Below are 21130 nucleotides of genomic sequence, written 5' to 3' on the forward strand. Positions count from 1 at the left end.
TGATTACTGTGATGCATCAATCACTGAGCCCCATCTGAGGGCAGAGCCTCGGCTCCCGAGGTCCTGCTGTGTTCAGCAGGGGAGTGAGGAGGTGTGAGGCATCGGCTGCCGAGCAATGAATGGGACCTGACAGCGCTGTCAGTCTGTGAGCTCGGCGACTCTGAGGGCTGAGGGGGACGAGTAAACAGATCTGCCTGCAAGTAGCAAGTTCCTCCCTGTCAAATTGTCTGCACCAAGATGCTTAAGCACTCATAGGGAAGTGACAACAACTCTTGAGGCTGAGATGGGTGAGGTGCTGGCGTTGGGTGTGCTCTGTGAATGCTCCCCAGAACCATAGGGAAGGGAAGTGTCCCAGTCCAGGATCATACTTGATGGACAAGCCTGGCCGTGGGATAAAGGAGAGGAATCTCTGTAGGTGATCCTCTCCATTCTGTTTTCCCCCAGCATGGATGCACTCCTCCTGGCCTTGCAGGAGAAGATGCCTAGGCTGAAGCATGAGCTACCCCTATGAAATGGGGAGTGTGTTTGGGGGGCAACCCATGCTTTCACAAGCTTCATTTTGTCATGAGGGGTGGGTGGGAACTGCTTTGCCAAGACAAGCTGGTTGCATAAAAGCAGCTTTTAGACAATCATGGTGAAATGCCAGCTGCCTTCACTTCCCAGGTGCCCTGCTCAGGGCCCTGTGTGCTGATGTGGCTCAGAGCCACATGGGGACGGGAGTTTCATGCTACTGAGGCAGTAGCATCCTCTGACTGCTACATGTATTGTCAAAGTCTCAGATATTGCAAATGCAGAAAATGTGTGCAGATGCAGAAAATGTGTGCAAAACAGACTTACCCACCTGGATCAGCCCAAGGATTCAGGTCTCCCAGGCCTGTGTCTCTGAAGCCTCCTGTAACCAGCTGCAAGTGTGTAGAGGAGGTTATAAAACCTGATGATATGCAGTTGGCTTTGAAACTATGATTGTGGGGGCTGGTCAACCTCAGCATATTTATCCAAGCTTATGTAACTATCAACATGTTTTATTTCTCATATCAAACCCTGGTTTACCCTCTGTAGCACCTCGTGGCGGTGAGTTCTGCAGGTAAACTGGCATGCTGAAGAAAATTATCCTTCTGTGTTTTTGTGTTTTGGCAGTGTAACTTGTTTGCCCTATGTTGTTACAGCTTATTTAATTCATATTTTGTACTAGATCATGTTTTTGCTGTATCTGCGTTATAGTCCTTTCCCTCTTACTTTGGATAATTGAGAGCTGAATGCACATCTGTGTTTTTCTTATGCTCTCTAACTTTAACAGTCCTGGTGCTCTCTGCGTAGTCTGGGAACAGAACTGGACAAAACCCAGGATTAAATTGGAAGCTGTAGTTTAAAATCACATGCATTCATCGACAAAGCTACATGGAGGGCTAGTCTAGAAAGAGTTAGGAGCACTGCACGGGTGATATCGGTAAAACCACAAGGTAGCACAGCCTTCATTCCCAGCACTACAAAATCTCACCTTTGTTTCCAAGAATTCTGTATTCACTTAGAGAAGAGCAAAAGGCTTTCTTGTTGTATCTTCAATTTAATGCAGGGGTTTGAATGCTGAAGGGCAGAAAGTAAGTTGGTTGACGACAATTACCCGTTCTGATTCACCTCCTTCCCCTACCTTCCGCCAAAAAATTACCAGCATAATTCTGTAATTCCATCACCTATTTCTGCCACAAAAATTGTGATAAAAAAGACCTTTACCTGACGCAGTTGGAAAGCACTGGCCTGGGAAATAGTGACTTTGGTTGATGTTTGCCTTTGCTAATAACATCTCTCCACACTTTGTTATTTTCTGCAACAGCTGTCCAAAACACGGTTGCTTTGTTTTTGTGTTGTGCTGGATTGTCAGTGCTGGTTCATACTCTTATTGGGCATGAAGAACATGTCTGCTGCACACAGCAGGCTATTCTGCAGGGTGTTACTGGGTATTTTTCATTTCTATTAGTACATAATATTGCTTTGTATGCACGAAGCTTTCAGGTGAAGAATGAGGGAACATTCGGTCACCACGACACTTTTTATCGAGTCAGAATAAAAACATCCTTTCTCCTTCAGTCACTCACACAGGGCTAAAGTTCTACCTCCCTTCCAAGCATTGGCACAGATTTCTTATTCCCAGTTGGAGCAACGTTCCCCCATGAGATAGGGTCTGTTACCTTCAGCTGAGGGAGGGATCTACCCCATCTCCTAATGGCATAGACACTTGTACTCCCAGTCTCACAGCCTGGCTTTGGTGAGGACAGCATCAAACAGAACAAAACTAGAACACCATGCATTTTGTAACTGAACAACACCTCTACTCAAGGAAAGAAACACATTTTTTGAGTTCTTCAGAGCTGTTCCCAGTGCTATGAAGCAGTGTGATCCTCCAAAGGCAGCTCAAACCTCTGGAAGTGCAACGTGCTACAGATGTTCTGCAAAGTGACAAGGGGAAAGGCAAAATCTCCTTTCAAAACGCAGCTGCATTTTGTCACCAAAATGTCACTGCAGGGAAGATGTGACATTTCAGATCTCTAGGTAAAAAGTGCTTCACTGCTTACAATGTGCAGCTTTAAAATGCGAATTTCAGATTTAAGAAAACCTTCTCCCTGTCTCACAGGTTTTGTGTCAGTATGGCAGAACTGAGCTCTGAGGATTTTACTGTCATTTCTCATTTTGCTTCTAACCCTGCTACCTTCTTCTTTGCTGTCTCTTCTCGATTCTCCCCCTCCAACATGCTCCTGCAATTATCACCTCCCATCCCTGTGACTTGGATAGTGTTACCTGTTTCTGTTCCCATCTCTTGCTGAATGTCATCGAGTTCTTCACCTCTCATCCAGCCCTGCTTTGTCTTTCATGGACAGTGTATATGTGTATACAGTGTATACATGGACAGTGTAGATCAAGTCTGGGCTGGTTGCCACTCGTCATCCTGCTTCCTGACCACAGTATGGCAGAAGGCACAGTAAGACAAAAAACCTTCCTCATGTATGGTTTTTGACCAGCCTCCCCAGTGCAAAATCCCAGAGAGATTTGGGACTAAATCTCTTGTTTATTTTAATGCCAGGAGGAGGTATCTGAGTATTAGTTAAAAACAACTGGTAGTTGCTAAGAAGAACAATAGGAAACTGGAGCCAGTATCTTTCATTGCGACCCAGAATATTGAATCCCTTGAGACTACAGAGCATCCTAGTTCCCCCTTCTGATTGTCCTGGCCCTCTTCTCACTTTACCCACTAACCATTTAGACAAATAAGAGGCATTTTGATTCCTCCCCTCCTTTCTCCCTGCTCTTCTCCTCACTGCCCAGGCCCAGATGCGAGTGTGCCTTGGTTACCCCTGAGAACATCTCCTTATTCCATGGCAGAGTACATCGTGTTGCTTGAGGAGTCCCAGATTTCCTGTTGGCTCTTGGTATGGTTTTCACATGTTTCCCAAAGCCACAGTCCCTGTTCACATATTCTGCAAGAGCTGGCAACCCCTGGGGCCGTTGGCAGATCTTTGGCTCAAACTGTGTCCTACTACGTTGGACTTCACAGGTTCCCAAATGCTATGGTTTGACAGGAAAGAGGTGAAAATATGTATCAATGGTGGATGTTGTTTGTGTAAAGGGATTGGTCTCTGAGTGGCCAGAGTGTCCAGCAGAACAGATACAGGATCTGTTGTTTGCTCCCTTGAATCTCTCAGCTCCTTTGCACTGCCTCTTCTGAGCTGTTGTGCTGGCTGGCTGACAAGGCAGAGCTATTGTTATCCTTAGGACAAGTGGGAAGATATCTGTGCTGCTCCAGTGGCAATGAATAGAAATGCATTTTGCAAAATGCTTTTGTCTCCTCTGCATCCTTGCACTTACTTTGTCAGCAGAGCTGCTGAGATTCCCAGCTTTGAGAAAACATAGATGCAAAAAATCCCAGGAACTGCTCAGCAAGCAGAATGCCCATTGGTTTGAGCTGGGGATGGAGGAGCTCAAAGTTTGGATCTGTGTTTTTGGGAGGCAGCTTGGCAGGCAGGGTTTAATGGAATAGCCTTAGAGGGAACAAAAATCAACTCAAAACCAGATGGCCATTTTTATGTGGTTCATTAACTGAGTTTTACTGAGAGCGTTGTACTTTAAGGGAGCAGCAGCTGACTTAGTATCCCCCTATTCCCTACAAAAAATATTCTAGCTTTGGAGCATCATAAGAGGTGCAGTTAGGACAAGGAGACCACTGTCTATAGCATTCAGGGGGAAACACTGAGTGCTCCAGCAGCTTTTTTGTGTCGCTACAGCCATTGCCACTTAGGCTGCATGAGCCTGTTCTCTGCTTTAACCAAGGAAGAAAAGGAATAATTCTCTACAAACAATCCTATAGAGGTAATGCAGGCCCCCACTCCAGCTTTCAGGGTCTCTGCTTGTTCTTTCCACCTCAACTCTCATCTCCTCCCTGTCCAAGGAGAACATAAAGGTAGCCCAGAGCTTTTCCCTGCAATCCTTGGCTGACCACCATGAGGCTCTGCTAAGCAAGAAAGGACAAAGAAGGCTAACATTCATACATTAATCTGAAATTCCTGCCAGGCCACAGAAGAAATATTGAGGTTTGTGACTCTTGGGAATCAGCGCAGAGCACTAAAAGCCCTCAGAGGAAGCTGAGACAGGTCTTGGACTCTGCTGAAACCCTTCCACCGACTGAGCTGGGACCAGAATTGCACTCCCTGTCCCCGGGCTGGCCTCAGCTGTTTCTCTGAGCACACTGCCAGCTCCTCTGAAAATGCCTCCAGTTGGGCTATCCAGAATTTTCTGTGACTGCATTAATGAGAATACAGGACCTCAGGGTGAAAAATGTAGCCAGGGACCGATCGGAGCAGCAGCAATGATGGCTGAGCTGAGCAAAAGAGTGTGTCACAGTCTCAGCAGAACTTCCCATGTCAGACAGGGAAATTGGGGTTCAGTCTGTCTTCCGCTGTCCCTCATCCTTGGCTAGGATGGCTTGTGCTTTGAGGAAATGAGACTGTGCCATGAAGGTTCCTGGAGTGCCCTTTCTCCCTCCCTGCAGCAGTGCAAATGTGACAGGATAGCCATGTTGCTGAATCAGTTGAATGCAGGTCTGGAAAAATGGATTATAACCCTTTTCATCTGAGTTGTGTGTAACATGGTGAATAATCCCACCATGCCTCACATCAGTGTTTGAGAAATCAGGCAGTGAACATTGGGGAAAAAATTATCTGAAGTTCTGGTGACAAAAAAAAATGGAAGTAAATTAATAATTAGTTTTCAGTGCAGGGCTTGGATTCTGCACAATAAATAATGCACAGAACCACATGCTAAATGATGAGGACAAAATGCTATATGGGGTGATTTTACAGGCAGCAGGCACTGCTCATCCTGAAGCAGAGGTTTTGTGAAATAAAACAAGCTGTCATGTTGAAATTAAAAAATGCAGTTACTCCAGGGGACCAAATGAAATATCAGGAATGCTTTAAAACTGGTGCTTCTTAGCTGCTGAAGGCCTGACTTTGTGCTTATGGCCAAGCTGTTTAACTTAGACTATTTGGATGTAATATAATGGCACATTATACCATGTTAAGCAGCTTAATATTGTATATTTTTGTACAACTGCTGCATTATAGACACAAACACACATTAAAACACGTTATGGAAGGAGGTATATGCATTTGTTTAAACTACTTATCTTTCACGTAAAGTATAACAATATATTCAAATGCATCTGCTTATCTGTTTGTAAGTTGAGAACAATTATTTTTGGTTATCTAAACTCCATAGGTGTTTTGTGTGCCTACAGATGTATTTATACACTACATCACTATTTTTATGTCAGTGGAAAACTTCCACCTTCTCCTATTCTCAGGTTTCAATAATTTCCCTCTGTGAAATATATGAAAAGATGTTTTCATACAGAGAGGTGTTTGCTTGAATTGGTGTTGCTTGTGTTTCTTTGTGTGGCATAATCTTATTTTCAGTGTATTATGTCGCATTTTGTTGTGATGGCTCGGAAATCTTTTCAACACGTTTTTCTCTCCAATGTATTTGTCCAGTCCTCTTGGCTTTATCTGTAATAGGAAAATTATAGATAAAGTCTGTGGTAGTAAATGTGTTCATGGACATCTTTGAATTAAAGTTTATTATATTACATCTAGCAAAAAGCACAAAAAATTTTGCTTGTATTGAAAAACATATGGACTGATAATGGTTAACTCCAGCAGTGACTACTGGCACCAGCAGAGGTTTTATTGATGTGTGTTAACAGAAAGAAAATAATTTCATACACATACTGGGAGCTTAAAAGGTGGGGAAGGATTTTTTTGTTCCTTGGTCTGGGATAGCAGGGTTGGAAATTGCTCCTGAAGTTGTTGTTACAATAGAGATGCTACCTCTGTGTGATCATTCCAGTTTGTGCCAGTATAGGTAACACAACTCGTATCATCATTACTCTTGCAATGAAATCTGGGGGGGATTTAAGCTTCTGAAATTGCAGGTGAAAGCCCCTCTTTCCTCAGGGCTCCAAGAGGACTCAGGGGGAATACAGCAGTAAGGCAGTGTTTGCTGGTAGCTCCTCATGGAACAAGCCATGATCCTGAGGAGAGGTGTCCCTTCCCTGTGAACGCTGGGGTTGGTGTGTGTGCACCTGAGAACCTCAGCCTTTGAAAATCCTAAATCCACGCACATGCCATGTGCCCACGTATGTCGTTGGGCTCTGCCAGACTCCAACCTCGTGACTATGTTCTTCTCACCATACCAGGATGGAAAATAATTCCCTCCTGCCTTTCCCTGTTCTTTTAATAAGCACTTGTCTCACAGACAGTCTATTTGCACCTGTTTGCCCATAGGGCCCAATGGGCTGTAGGATTGAAGTGCTGATCCATCAGTGGGGCTGTTCTGCATGCCGGGCTGGGGAGCTGTGATTCCCGGACAAGCAGGTTGATTTTGGTCCCCAGGGAACTGTGAGGCCAGAATGGGCTGGAAATCGGTGAGACTCTCCGTGAGGGGGAGCTACAACCTTCTCCAGGGAGACCAGGAGCAGTACAGAGCAGTCTCACCAGACTCACCTCCCTTCTCTCTATGGGCAAAACCAAGTTTTCAGCAGAAGGTGAGGAATGAGTGTTATGTAGGTTCTTTCACAACTGCATTGTCCAGCCCAGTTGATGCTGGTGGGTCACCAGTGCCTGCAATCCTGGAAGCTTTGTGTGCCACAGGAAGCACTACTGTGCTTCTGCTTCTGAGGAGGCAGTTTATTTTCAGAAAAGACAGTTTAACTTAAGATGACTCTGAAGCGAGAACGTTGAGTCCAAACCACCTAAAATATTTGTAGACATTTTCTATTATTAAAAATCTCCTTTTTTTTTTTTTCCCCAATTGTTTTGTCTTCGTGAGAAGTTGACCTAAGTATAGTCTAGGTGCATTCTTCGGGTGGAGATTCAAGTCTCCAAGAACTGGATAACCTTTTTTCCTTTTTGTACAGGGAAAACAATTTACCTTAGTACAGTTTTGGGAAGAAAAGTCTAATGTGATGAAGAACGCCTCTTAAAATAAGGGAAGAATGGTCATTCTCCTCCAGAGGTTGATGGAGACACAGCACATTCATTTCCATGACTTAGTATTTCCTTTTGATCTATGTGCTGTTATGACTTTTGTTTTACTGTGTGGTGACCTACTACACTATACAGAAATCAAAGTCTCAGAAATCAAGGTCTGACAAATCAAGACTTTGTCACTGATTTCATAAGATGTCTTCTAGAGAGGGCAAAGATAACATAGAGATTCTTCTGCCCACAGGCACTACAAAGCTACAAAACAGAGAAATAATGCTTTAGACCAGCTATTGATCAATAGAATAACTTCTGCTTGATAAGAAATTCCATGGGCAAAGCTAAACCTCCTTCCCTTAAGCAGTTTAGAGAACAAGGATGGTTTTTTTCTCCTCATGGTCTGTTCTTCTGGAAGAACACAGCCTTATTTTCAAAAGGTGCTGTAGGTTGAGGTGGAATTAATGAGAACAGCAAAGCTTTCATGATGATTCTTATTAGAAAATTGAGTAATTCTAACACAGAAGTCCTGTGGGAGAAATAAATACTCTACCAAAGAAATCTTGGCTTTTTTTTTCTGCCTTTCAACAAGGGATGCTTTGAAACTGAAACACATTTTTTTTTTTTCTGACATGGAAGCACCACAGCATTGTGTTTTACTGCCATCAACTTCTGAGAAACCTTTTATGCACATTAATTTTTGGTGTAATTTACAGGCAGAGGCTTCCCACTGGGCCCAGTGGGAATTTGATCCCTGTAGTAAACTGAGACAGATTCTTCTCCCCTAGGCCCATCTGCTCACTGCACTCTCTGCTACCTATTCTCCTAATTTCAAAGGAGAGAGTGATGCTGTATTGATGGATAAAGCAGAAGTCCTGGGCTTTATTTCTGGATTGTTACAAACTCCATCAAACTCACTTAGAGTCTCTGCCTCCAGCTTTCTTCATTTGGACAGTAAATAGAGATAAAGTTTATCTGTCAAGCTAGGGCAAAGGGAGTCTTAGGTCACATTGTTTCCCAAATCAAAGGGTGGAACAACTTTCTTGCTGGGCAGATAACACTCATGCAGCCTGGGTGAAATCAGAGCAATGCCTGTCATCCCCTGCCATCCTCTGTGAGTTTTATGGGATTCCTGCTGGAAGGCCAAAGCAGCAGATTTACAGTGAAGGTACAGTTGGCCCTCCATTTTACTCAGGATTAACCTGGCAAACAGGAGATTGATAGGGAGAGAGAGATCCTCCCATAAGCAGTTTGCTTGGCGTGGTGAATGCCCACCTGTCTCACTTCAAAGGAAGGGAGGAGGGAGAATGGACCACCTGACCTTTCCCTATGATTAAAATGCTGATCTGATGAAGTCAGAGAAACAAACCAAACTGCCTCTTTTGACCCTTCATTTTTCTGGGAATGAGCCAGCACCATCCATATGGAGACAGTTTCTGGAGAGGCTAGGGGAAAGCAGCATTACTGCCCTGGTTTATCTGACCTTCTCTTTGGGAAAATCTCCTTCATCTGAGTGGCCTCTTGCTCTGTGTTAAAGTTCTGCAAGTGCGGGAGGGAGCTGAAGATGACAAATGAGAAAGGGAATGAGTGCCTGGCTCTGTTTTCTTTGACAATTTCTCTTCCAATATGGCTAAAGTAATTTGATCTCCCCACGATGCACGGGGATTTCAAGGGACAGCTGGGTGCAGAGATGCATTAAAATGACTTTTCTCTGAGATGAAAACTATGCTTATTAGCAGCTTGTTTCAAAAGCTCTCACAGCAGCAGCTGTACCTCACTGACTGAAAACTCTGGTCTAAAGGTCTAAAAGGTCTTCATGGCTGGGTGATCAAACAGTTGGAAATCTTCCTAGATGAGGTCCCCTGCTATGTCCTACAAAGCCTGTAGAGCACTATTACACCAACAGGTCTCCTTGGAAACGTGCTTAAACAAAATATGACACAACAAAAACTTTTTAGTGATCTCTCCATGCTGGCATTAGAGGTAGAATCTGACATATTGCTCACTGAAGAACTCACCTTTCTCTGAGAGATCAGCCCACTGTGACACCAAGACTGCCTTCTCTCAGATCTCAGTGGGACACATGTGGGTCTATGCAGAGATTGAAGGTCCCTCCCACTGCAGTGCCAGCAACAGAGCAATCAATATGTGGCTCCTGCCAAAGGTCCTCTCTTTTCACGATAGTCATCTGCCATTGCATATTCACCCATTCTCTGTCTCAGGAGGGACAGCCCATAAAGTTTGGTTTGGTGAACTCCACAGGGGATCTCAGAAGAGTAGAGCTAAACAGTGCATAGAGGACAGCACGTCAGGGGACACTGTGCTCCTTACCTCCTGGGACAGGATGTGCTGGGTCAGTGCTCCTCAGACACCTGTGGAGACAGAAAATGTCAAAGTTTGCTCTCCTGCAGAAGCACCAGTCTTACTGCACAGAGAAAGGCACCAGTAGGAATAAGAGCTCTCATCCAGCTTTCACTTTGCAATGTCCCTGGTCTACATAAGCCCAGATCTCAGGCCCTGAGAGGACTGTGAGCTCGTATTTTTAAATTTAACTCCTGTCATGTTTTCCGGGAGCACAAACGCAGTAGTGGGCTCATTCACTGAGCTAATAAAACGCCTTTTAGATTGACTGACCAACACTTAGTTTGAAAGTGCTTCTGAGCTACTGAACTGAAGTAACAAGGGCTGAATAAAGCCCCAAACATGTCTGTCTTCAGCATGGTGGCATTGGCTTGCTGCTGCTGAGTGTCTTGCATGGGGTGTAGACTAAAGATAAAGAAGATAAAAAGCTTTGTTACCTTCTGGATAGAAAATGACATACCCCTGTCGTACCTCTTAAAAACTTGGCAACCTTTTCAGAGAACTGAGGGCTTTGCTTTTAAGAGATTACTTTTTAAATCTAGACAGATGGGTCTCAGCAATGCAGTTAAACAGATGTTCTGCTTTACATTACTAGTAATATTACTTTAAATCATTTGAATTTCAAAACACAGTTTGCTGTTCATTATGGATGCCGAGTTTTGTTTGTTGTTTGATTTTTCACTTAGACTGGATGGGAAAAATAGGTTCATCATTTTCACTTTCAGGTTCCATCTCTGAAGAAAATAAGCTGTGACTAACAATGGTTATTAACAGTTTGTCTCCACTGCCCATACCTCAATCATCATTATTAAATGTGATTGATTAAAGGCATTTGCGTGGCTGTTCCAGAAAGCACTTTTGAAAGTGGGGTAGATTGACACATAAGGACACTTGTCTTGGCAAGAGAAGTGACTGGTGTTTTTCTAAACCAGAATGTACCTTATAGTGATCCTTATCTTCAGCCTGCCAATGTCAGGCTAATGTGTAGCAAGTGGGAGTGTTTTCACTTGAATACAGAGAGAAGCCTGGACTTATCACAGCACCACTCCAGGCAAGTGCCAGGGCAGACTGAGAGTAGACATGGGGATTCTTGGGCTTTCTCATGTGGTCCACGCAGGAACATCCCAGAGAAGGCAAGGATAGCAGCACCTTCATTATGGCTATGCATTTCTCACATCTGCTACAGTATTCAAAAATCTGGTTTTATTAAAAAGCGAGTACATCTGGAAATTTTCCAAGTATCTCCAGACACACTTGTACTTTGACAAATGCCATTGCTTGTAAAAAACTTTGTCAATTCCCAAATGTGCCTTTTCTTTGAAAGACAGAGTGTTCTCTGGACTGACACCCATCAAATCTCACAAAAAAAAAAAAAGATAGTAGCATGTTTTATGCTGCTCTTTCGTTGTTACTGGAACAGAACAAGCTGAACAGAAAAAAACATATCCCTCCCTATTAAGTTTGGGAGGCACTTGTGTTAAGTAGCTGTAACAGAGTGCCATTTGAATGAAACATTAATATTTTAAAATAGTTCTGTAATAGGAAAAGTAATATAAAATATAGGAGTAAATCCAAGAAACAGCAATAAACAGTAGGTGCTAGCGCGCATATAGAGATCATTGTGCAAGAATGGTTAATGCCTTACAGAAACTTATTAAGAGAGTGTGAAAGGCATATGCTAGGATAATCTTGGCATTAAAATAAAAATAGATTAAAAAGAGAAAAAAAGTGAATAATATAACGTTAAAACCAGTCAAAATCTTTAGGTGTCATAGGTAACTTATTGTGAAATAAGAGATGAAACCTGGGAGAATTTATCTGCAGTAGAAATTACAGAAAGAACATTAGAAATATTTAAAAGGAAGTCTAAAAGCCTTTTGCCAAGTATCACGTGTTTTGATTTATCTCAAAGTTTCCTCATTCTTTTAACATTTCCAATTTGACAGAAGCATTTGAGAGTTATATAATAATGTGTTTTACCATCGGTTCTGCATAATAAAGTAATTGCTCTATTAGAGATGCATTAGTGAGAGGAGCAAGTGACACAAAGGAACTTTGTATCAGGAGAAACTTCTGAACAAGGACAAGCTTTTCTTTGAGAACATAGAGAGAAGTTTGGCATGAAAAAAGAAAGAGAGAAAAAAAGCAGTCTACTTCGCCAACAGTATCCAAGATATTGCAGTCTGTCAGAGCATAATTCCTGCGGATATCTGGATGTGAATATATTTTATCAGAGTGACACAGTAATGGTGTGGCACTGACATGAACTACCTTGCTCTGGAGGTGGGTGAAACACCTTCATGTCTTTCTGACACAGCAGGTAAAACGTTCTTTGGAAAAGGGTGAGGTCATGGTCTATGTGCTTCCTAATTCCTGTATGGATTAATTAAATGTTGCATCTCCCTCATCCTTTGGTGCAAGGACAAATCTCTTTGCAAACAGGGCTATGACCAACTGGTAGGGAGCAGCCCTTTTTTCTCCCAGTCTGGCATCAGAATTCCTTGCAGGGGATAGTTTTATTCCACTGCACTTGCTTCTGGGACATTGGGAGGAGAAGACTGATCTCAGGGAAGGAAATTTTTGAACCTGCACAAAGAAATGGAACTGTGTGATTGAAAGCCACAATACTTTGCACACAATGTTTCTGCTTCATTTTGTTGTAATAGCTATGCAGGCTTTGCCAGCGATCCTCTTAGCTATTGACTAAGTGAATTTCCCTCCACAGGGTGATATTTCCCACCAGGAAAACAGGGGACAATTAATCTGATCTTCTTGATGAGGGATGCAGTGGGGCAGGTGTTAATTAATATTTGTGAAGAAATCTGTGATCCTCTGATGAAAGGTGTTATGTTAGTGCAATTTATTGCATTAAATATAGTAAGATTCCTTGGCACAGATGATTTCCACCATGTTATTCACCAAGTTATTTTGGCTAGAGATCAGCTCAAGCCAAGCTGTTACATCTCAACACCTTCAGTGTTTTGAAGACATTCGGATGTAAGTTTGGAATTTGCCCATCTCTGCCTTGAAGTGGTTCAGTCCTGCAGAGTGTAGCCTTTATCCTTTGAGAAGTCCTGAAGCTCAGTGAATAGGAGCAAAGCCTTGTACAATGCATCTTAGAAGTTTGCTTTGAGGCACTGCTTCTTCCTAGTCAGCTGGATGAGGTGCCATCCATTGGGAAGGGTTGGAATCATTGCCCTCAGCGGTGATCTGGTGTGCTGTCAAAAAAATTGTTGCAGGTCTTCACACCCAAGTGCAAACAAGGATGAGAAAAAAACATAACTTCAGGTCATTGCAAGTGATGAAGAAAACCACCCACTTGATTGCAGCAGGCCAGAGGGAGAGACATTTTTATTGAGTATTTGCCGTATTCTCACAACTGCTGCTTTGGGCTGATGCACAGAACTCGGCTTGGTGCTAAGCATCAGTAGGAAGGAAAACGGGTGGTGCTTGGGTCAACGGGGTGCTAGCCAGGCCTTGCAGGGGTGGCTGGGTCCAGTGAGAGGGACTCACCTCTAAGGCTTGGGAACAGGATCAAGAACTTGCTGGGCCATGTGCCCTGTCCTGGGAGGTCCCTTGGCTGCCCTGTGTACAGTTTGAGGGCTACGTGATCCCCCACAGCTGCGAACGCCTTTCTTGCAGGATTAAAGAGGTCACTTAGGACACTCCCAGAGCAGCAAGGTCCTCATCTCTGAGTCTTTAAATAGCCCTGTTTCCTTCCATGTCTCCTCTGAGTTTCCTGGCTTGCTCAGGCCTCTCTGACTCTGCAGAAGAGGAAATCCAGATTTGGACAAAGAAGTGCACTTACTGTTTACCACAGAGGATGGTGTCACCTGTGCTGATGCTGAGGACATTTGGATGGGTATTTTGGGAACAGGGGCAACTCGACTGTAACTTCTTGAGATCCTTCTAAAGCTGGATGATGGCAGTATTCTTAGCAAGGTTTTTCAGTTATAACAAAATTTAGACTGTAATCCCTTTAATTTGAATCCTCCCTTATCTGCAGTTGCCTACTGATATTTCAGAGGTCCCTGAACCCTTTTTTCCCCTCTTCAGAAATAATGATTTTTTTTTTAAACCTCTATGTACCAAACACTGTAGATAATAACTTTCCAACAAGCAGAAATCACAGTTAGCTGGCTGAATATTGAGGCTGAGGATGGGAACACACAGACAAGAAACTCTCCAGGGTATTTTGCTCTCTTATTTAAGTGCGAATTTTTAGCTCCTCTTAAATTAGAAAAAGCAATTTACTCTGACAAAGCACAGAACATAAGGCACCAAACCTGGCTTCACAGTTATTGTAAGGCTGGAAAGTCAGCTGTGGGAAGGAGATATCCAGCTGGCAAATCCATAATGCCAATGGTGAGTGGCTGTGCCCAGCAGTTGGGGCTGGTAGGGCAGCTCTACCTCGCTGGCAGTGTCGTCTCTGATTTAAGCATTAATGCAGTAATTAGCAACCCAATATTTTCTAGAGGTCTCTGGGGAGAGTGAGGACTAATGCTGCTCGTCCTCTAACCTGCTCTTGATTTTAGCCAGTATTAATTTTGCACCAGAATTTCTCTTCAATAAGCTTTTGAGTGCAGAGACTGAGAAATCTGACTTGCAGATGCAAGTCTCATTACACAGGCAGTTGGGCTGCTGACTGCTATTTGTGTGAGCAGATTTATTAAGGGTAAGAGAAGGGAGGAGGATGTATTTTGAACATGTCAAATCCTGCTTCCCTATTTAGAAACAAGCTATTTAAAAACAAACAAACAAATAAACAAACAAACTCTGGAACTGGACATCCTATTCCTTACTCTCACTAAAAAAGACCCAAACGAACAAGTCTGGAAGTTTTTTAGCCCAGTGCAGTAATAGCTTTTCTTTAAGATCAGACCATTTTGTTTTGTTGTTTGGTCGTTTTTAGTTTTTTGTTTTGATTTGTTTTCTTTTGTTTTTCCTAAGCAGTCACACAGCTTTGTGAGACTATTCAACAATTAATTTAAGAGCTGTATGGATAGAAATCATGTTATGCATTGTCTTGCAAGAGTGACTTCTTTCATTGTGCATTCATTATTTTCGTGATTGGAATAACTGCTTTGTATTTCTTCCTCCAAATAAAATATTTATTAGTAAATCTCGCACTGCACAAATTAATGCTGTTTGATTTCTTTCTGGGCGTCCTCCTTTTTTTCAGCATTAATGCTTAGACTTACAGCAAACACTCTGAGTAGTTTGTGTGTTTCATTTGGAGAAATACTTGCCTTTGGGCAAAAGACACAAAAGCCCAAAAGACTGAGTTTATGGGAAGTCTTTGTTTTAAGGCAGTGCTAGAAGGGGAATGGCACTGATGGCAGCTGTACTTCAGCTGGGACACGAAACACTCACCTCTGTGGGGTCTTCAAGTCTTGTGGAAAACATTCCTAGAGACTTCTCTGACAAAATGAGTTTACCTGTTACTGTGGCTTAGTTGCAATTTTATAATCTTGTCTTGAGTAAATAACACCTTGTCTTGGCATGTTCCCAGGAGCAGGACAAGGAGACAGGAGCTATTCCCTGCTTAGTAGTGGGTCAGCGAAATAACCCGAGCTGCCAGTCACAAGGATGCTGGGATCGAGCTGTTGTCCTCCAAACCCAATGTCACTGACTAGTCACTTGCTGCCTGTAACGTATCAATGACTATGAGCTGGGGTATTCTTTTACTCCTGGCTTTCTCCATCCTCCTGCTGTTTATCTCTGAGGAACTTCAGCCAAGCTAACCCCAGTGTTTCAGGGATTAGTTCCCAGAAGAAGCTCAGAGAGGAGCTATCAGCTGGGAGCTGATTAAATGCATCTGAGCTCAGCCCTGTGATACTCTCAGTTGGGTGAGGAAGACAGCAGGCTTTGCTGAAGGCTGTGAGATGAGGGGCTCTGACCAAAAAGTACAGCCATGCTTGATTTTTAAAGTGATGGGTTTTGTTTACTTTAGCCTTTGTCCAGCTGCAAGCTGTGAAAGACAACTACAGGTTGTTGTTAATAGGCAACAATTTGGCTTTAACTTTAAATCCTTTAAGTGAAATCCTGCAGGAGGTCAGTGGTTTTGTAATCTGACTTGAGCCTCTGGAAACTTTTCTCTGCTCTCATTCCACCCATATAAAATGAATGCATCTTCATTAGTTTGTGAGTGTGTAGATGCTGTATTGTAACATTTGTAAGTGCTGGCAGGAATGGAAAACGCTCAGCAAGAGGAATTTTACTTCTCTCTTTGGTTATGGTTTGTTCTTAAACCATCAAACATCTCTTTCAATAAAAATAACTAATGTGTTTATTTTTACTGGAGCAGGATAAGAAATTTGCATTAAAGAAATTACTCTATTCATCTTTTTTAGATCGGGCACAAGTTGTGATTTTCTCATTTGTACTTACTGTTCAAAAAGATTTACAGAATATTTTTTATGAATGAATTTGTTGGCAATTCATCCACAAACAGTTTGGTATGTGTATTAATTTAAACAATCGATTAAAATAGATTTCAATGTCCAAACATCTTTGATGACTTTGGAAACCTCAAGGTAATTAATCAAAATCTCAGCTGTTTCTTTTCAACAGGCATCTAGCAAGACAATAGCAACTTTAGGATTGTTTTTTTCAGTGTTGTCTTGCTATTATAAATTGGAGCTGTGTTATTCTGCAGTATTGTGTATTATTCAGTGGTGCCACTAAAGTTAGTGGGAAATATATTAGAATTTGTAATGGGACTAGGGTTTTATCCACTGTTTCACTGTTTTATCACTGTTTCAGCTAATATACAAGTCATCCAACTCCCTCTCTAGTGCACTGGAGGAAGGGGAGCAATGAGGCACTAACACAGTCAGAATTTTAGTGTTAAAACCTCAAAAGTAAATATTCAGGTAAAATATTTGGCAGTATAACCCAACTTTAACTTTCACATTTTAAAGGTTGATCTTTCATGTCCCCTCAAGTTCTTTGTTCGCCTGAGTCCCTGGATAAAGCTCATGGAAAGTCAGAGGATATCTTATGTCATCACTATTTGTGTTAATGGCTTAGGAACCCACAATCCAATCAGTTAAAATAAACAACCCAGTGTAATAGGAGCATAAATCAATGAAGACTTCATTACTGAAACCTTAATGTGTAATCCATCCACCTACAGAGGAAAGGGATACTGAGAGGCAGCAAGACAAAACCAGAGGACAGTCTGATTTAGCCAATCCTGATACTTAAAAAGGTGCTGAGAACATTAACTCTTCCTAGAGTCAGTAAATTTGATGGATACTCATCACTCCTGACAGCCTCCCCCTGACTGTTAAGTCCCTATGCTAAAAAATGCCAAGAAACTCTTGGGAAAAGAGCTCTGAATGCTCTTTGTTTGCTCTTGGAGGATTGAGCTAGCTCAGGAATGTGGACTAATGAACAAAGACATGAATAAAGAAGATTGATGGAGGACTAAAACTATATGTCTTACCTCTAAAAGTAACATCATGCAGAGCTGCTCTGACCCTGCTGCAGACTTTACTCATTCTATGGTCCCTTGAGCCAGTAGCACAAATTTGGACTCCTCCAAGGTGAGGGTGGCAATAGCTGGTGAACCAAGAGTTATTGGATTTCATTAAAGCCACGTATTCTGTTTGTCTTGGCTCTGAAAGGAGCAGTAATCCTATCCTAATACCAAGCCTTTTGATTTCAACAGAGATCATAAAAGGGCTGAACTTTTATGTTCCGTGCAGAGATCTCTGCTTGTTGAGTTAATAACGAATGGAAACAGCAGGGGCTCGCTCTGGGTGTGGGCCAGCTCTGAGATGGGGATGAGACAAGTACTTTGCCTGTGGATTTTAGCTAAGAGCAAAAGTAAGGTGAGCCTTTAGAAAGGCAGCAGTGCTCACAGACACTCCTCCCCTGAGTCCCCATTTCAGAAGTGATTCTCTGCCTGTTTGCTCCAATCTCTCATCCTCACCTGACTCCTCTTTCTTCCTTTCTTCCTTCCCCTTCCCCAACCACATCTTGTTCTTTTCTCTTACTCCCCTGCTGATACTCTTGTCCCTGTTCCTCGCTTATGCCACTATGAAATATGTATTGAGCAGTGAAAGTTTGAGAGCACTGGTAATTGACTGACACCAGTGTGATGGGACGTATGGTTTTCAGAGATTTGGAGTTTTTTAATAACTGTGATTAAAAAAAAGAAATCTAAGAATACACACAATGTTTAGCACACAGAGGCTAGGAAACATTGGCACTAATGCAGATATTTTGTGCAGAAAATGGCACGTACAGTTTGCCAATACAGAAGATTTGGCTGAAGGGAGCTGCTGAGCATCCTACAGGTTTCTGTGACAGAGAAGGAAATCTGTTTCTCCAGACTGACAGTCACCTGCTCTGACTGAAGACTGACCATTTTCCTGCTTCATCCCTATGTCGCACTCCATGCATACCCTCCCCAACTAAAAAAAAGGAGGAGGTGTGCACTACAGCTCCTTAATTAACTACACAACCCTCAGCACCATGTCAGCTTATGCTGTGACTTTCTCAGGAATATACTGGTAAAAAAGTGTCCATTTGAATCAGTAGCCATTATTACAGACCTGAATTAGATTTCTCTGTTTCTTTCTAGAGTTTCTTTTTACTAGATGTTACTTCTCAATTCCTTGTCTTAAATTTTCAGTTGCATAATGTTAAATATGTCAGAGAACGGTTGAATCAATTTGGCTGGTAAAATGATCCCATATATCCAGAATAGATACCAGCAGGATAAATTTCTGAAGCAGTTCCATGTTCAGAAATATAGGAGCCATATATTTTTAAGATATTATCCTATTGTCATAATTTAATTGGGGATAAAGTTATTCCATTATAGTTTATGTGATCCTGAGGTTCTTTGGGACCAAGGCTACACAAATGTAAGCTTTCTGTTATATTGGGAATTTGTATTGTGTTGTATCTGTTCAGAAATTATGATATCCAGAACTTAACCCAAATCCCTCATGCAGCAATGCAGACTGGTGATTAATTCTTCAATCACAGCAGTGGAATCTGTTTGGAGCAGGATTAAAGAAGGGGTCTAACATATCACACAGATGAATGGTCAATATTATGTGTTGTTTTCTCCTCAAGTACAGTATATCTTATTTCCTCTAGTGCAAAATTTAAAGTGACTCTAATGCAGAATATGTGATGTTAAAGTGTGGTTGTTATTTGGTCTTAAAATTAAATTATATTAGTTTAAAAACAAATTTAGGGCATTTTTCTGCTCTTCAAATTCAAAACTTTCACATGGTTGTAGCTGCAAAGACAGGAGAATTTTCTTGTAAATTGGATTAATGTAATTTAAATATTTTGTTCTTCAATTGCCAGTAATAAGAGATGCTGTCGTGGAAAACCACCTCGCATTTAACATTTCTATGTAATACAGAATTTCCTCAACTTTGAGGTAGCCAGATCAAAAAAGGAGAGCTTCAATTTAGAATTTGTATGTAAATTCTACAGAAATGCTACCATGTATTAAATATTGTGTAGTATGATCTGTCAGAGGCTTTTAAAATGTGTTACCAATATGTTTCCACAAATTCACTGGCCAGATGGCACAGAAAGTGCTCAGTATCCAAACAAGGATCTCAGTGCCTCTGCACTGCATGATACACTGCAGCCCTGTGCAGCATGAAGTTCACTGTTCTGAACTGATTCTTGAATTTGGGGTGTTTTCATTTCAGAGCTCCCGTGACAAGGATGTCATCCTGAACATTCTCAGTGTCCTCACTGACTTGCTGTCTCTGGGTAAGGAAACAGAGGTCTGGGACAATGGCTGTGGATTGTGGTGAGAAAGGGGTCCTCGAGTAGGTCAAGGAATTCATTCCTGCATAAACTTGGCCAGGCGTTTGCAAGGTGAACAAAATATGAATTATATGTATAGATCAGCAGTCACTACTCCTATGTTTGGAAAACTGAGCTTATTCAGTGAGTTAAAGAAAAAAAAAAGACCCAGAGAAAGTTTCATTTTTTTTTGTTGTTGTTAAAAGATGATCGTGGGTTTCGAAGTACTTCATAATCCCTGTCAGTCAACCACTAGAAATATTCACCAGTACCACTGGAGAAAGGGCTGTGAGACAGGACGAGGAGCTTGATTTCCCAGAGCCCAGGGACTCTCTAATGGACTCTCTCCCCAGAAAGCACCTACACCTTGGCCTGCAGGGAAGGGATATCACTGCATGTGCCCAGGCCACATCAAAAAAATAAGTGAATTAGCAAAAGAACTGAAAAAAGATGAGAAAGTTTCTTTTCCTTCCTGACATAAAAATGTCATTTGCTAAACAACTCCCAAGCCAGCCAAGCTGCCAGTCCGTGGGGGCTACAGTGGTGAGTGCTGGAGCTTCTTGGGTTCCTCACTGCTTGAAATCCTACCATAGGCATTGTCTGTCCATCTGGGCCTCTCTTTTGGAGCCCTGCAGCCCCGTTCCTCAGCTGGGTGGAAGGATTGTCTACATGGAGATAGGAGACACTGCCCCCCTCCAGGAATTGAACAAGCAGCATCCTCCAGCTACAGAGCCTGAAGTCGCTGCCCAAGTCGCCCATGGGTCAATATTTGTTAACACAGTGGGGCTCACAGGATTAGACTGTGGTTTCTTTGGAGACCTAGATTTATATGAAAGCTGTCTCCAAGGCTTCCCTAGGCTTCCTTTTCATTTGGCAGAAGCCCGTTGCAGCTTTAGTCCTTTCCTTGTTTAATTTCCAATATCTAAGAAAAGATCACTGAGCCTTCTGCTCCTTTGAAACCTGTCGGTGTCTCTGCTTATTCCTCTCTGCCACATTTCAATGCACAGTGAAAAACTCCTGCATCATGTGGGTTTGGGAAGACAATGACTGTTGTAGTAACAGGCAGCAGAGCACATAGTTCCACCACGCAGCCATTAGCCGTATCTCCAGGCCAGGGGCACCTGAGATCCACGGCCAATTCTGCAAATGCTCTTGGATTTACAGCCCTAAAATACTGTTGAAAGGCCATGGAAACTGTGTGCTGAGGGTTTGTGGTAGCTGTGGCTCAGGGAAGGGATGCTCTGAGCGGTCTGTTCTCTTTTCCCCAGGGACTGGACGGAGGATCCACTACGTGATCAGCAAAGGGGGCAGTGAGGCGTTGCTGCAGGCCCTCTCTGCCGCCGCCCGGACCGAGCCCCCCGACCACAGCACCCTCCTGCCCCTGCTGCGTCTGCTGGCCAGGGTTGGCCAACGAGGTACTGCTGGGTGATGGGGGGGTTTCTTGGGTGGGGGGC

The 21130-nt window shown here is 42.7% G+C and overlaps 1 long non-coding RNA gene across 1 annotated transcript; it reads left to right on the top strand.

Annotated features, from left to right (window-relative positions):
* Positions 1-331: 331 nt before the first annotated feature.
* On the top strand, positions 332-20999 carry LOC108492685. Its single transcript, XR_001873192.1, has 3 exons — positions 332-411; positions 19577-19640; positions 20945-20999. It is a non-coding gene; the product is annotated as an uncharacterized LOC108492685 (long non-coding RNA).
* Positions 21000-21130: the final 131 nt, after the last annotated feature.

Source organism: Lepidothrix coronata, unplaced genomic scaffold, assembly GCF_001604755.1.
Source record: "Lepidothrix coronata isolate B3197 unplaced genomic scaffold, Lepidothrix_coronata-1.0 Scaffold11, whole genome shotgun sequence".
Taxonomy (NCBI): Eukaryota; Metazoa; Chordata; class Aves; order Passeriformes; family Pipridae; genus Lepidothrix; species Lepidothrix coronata.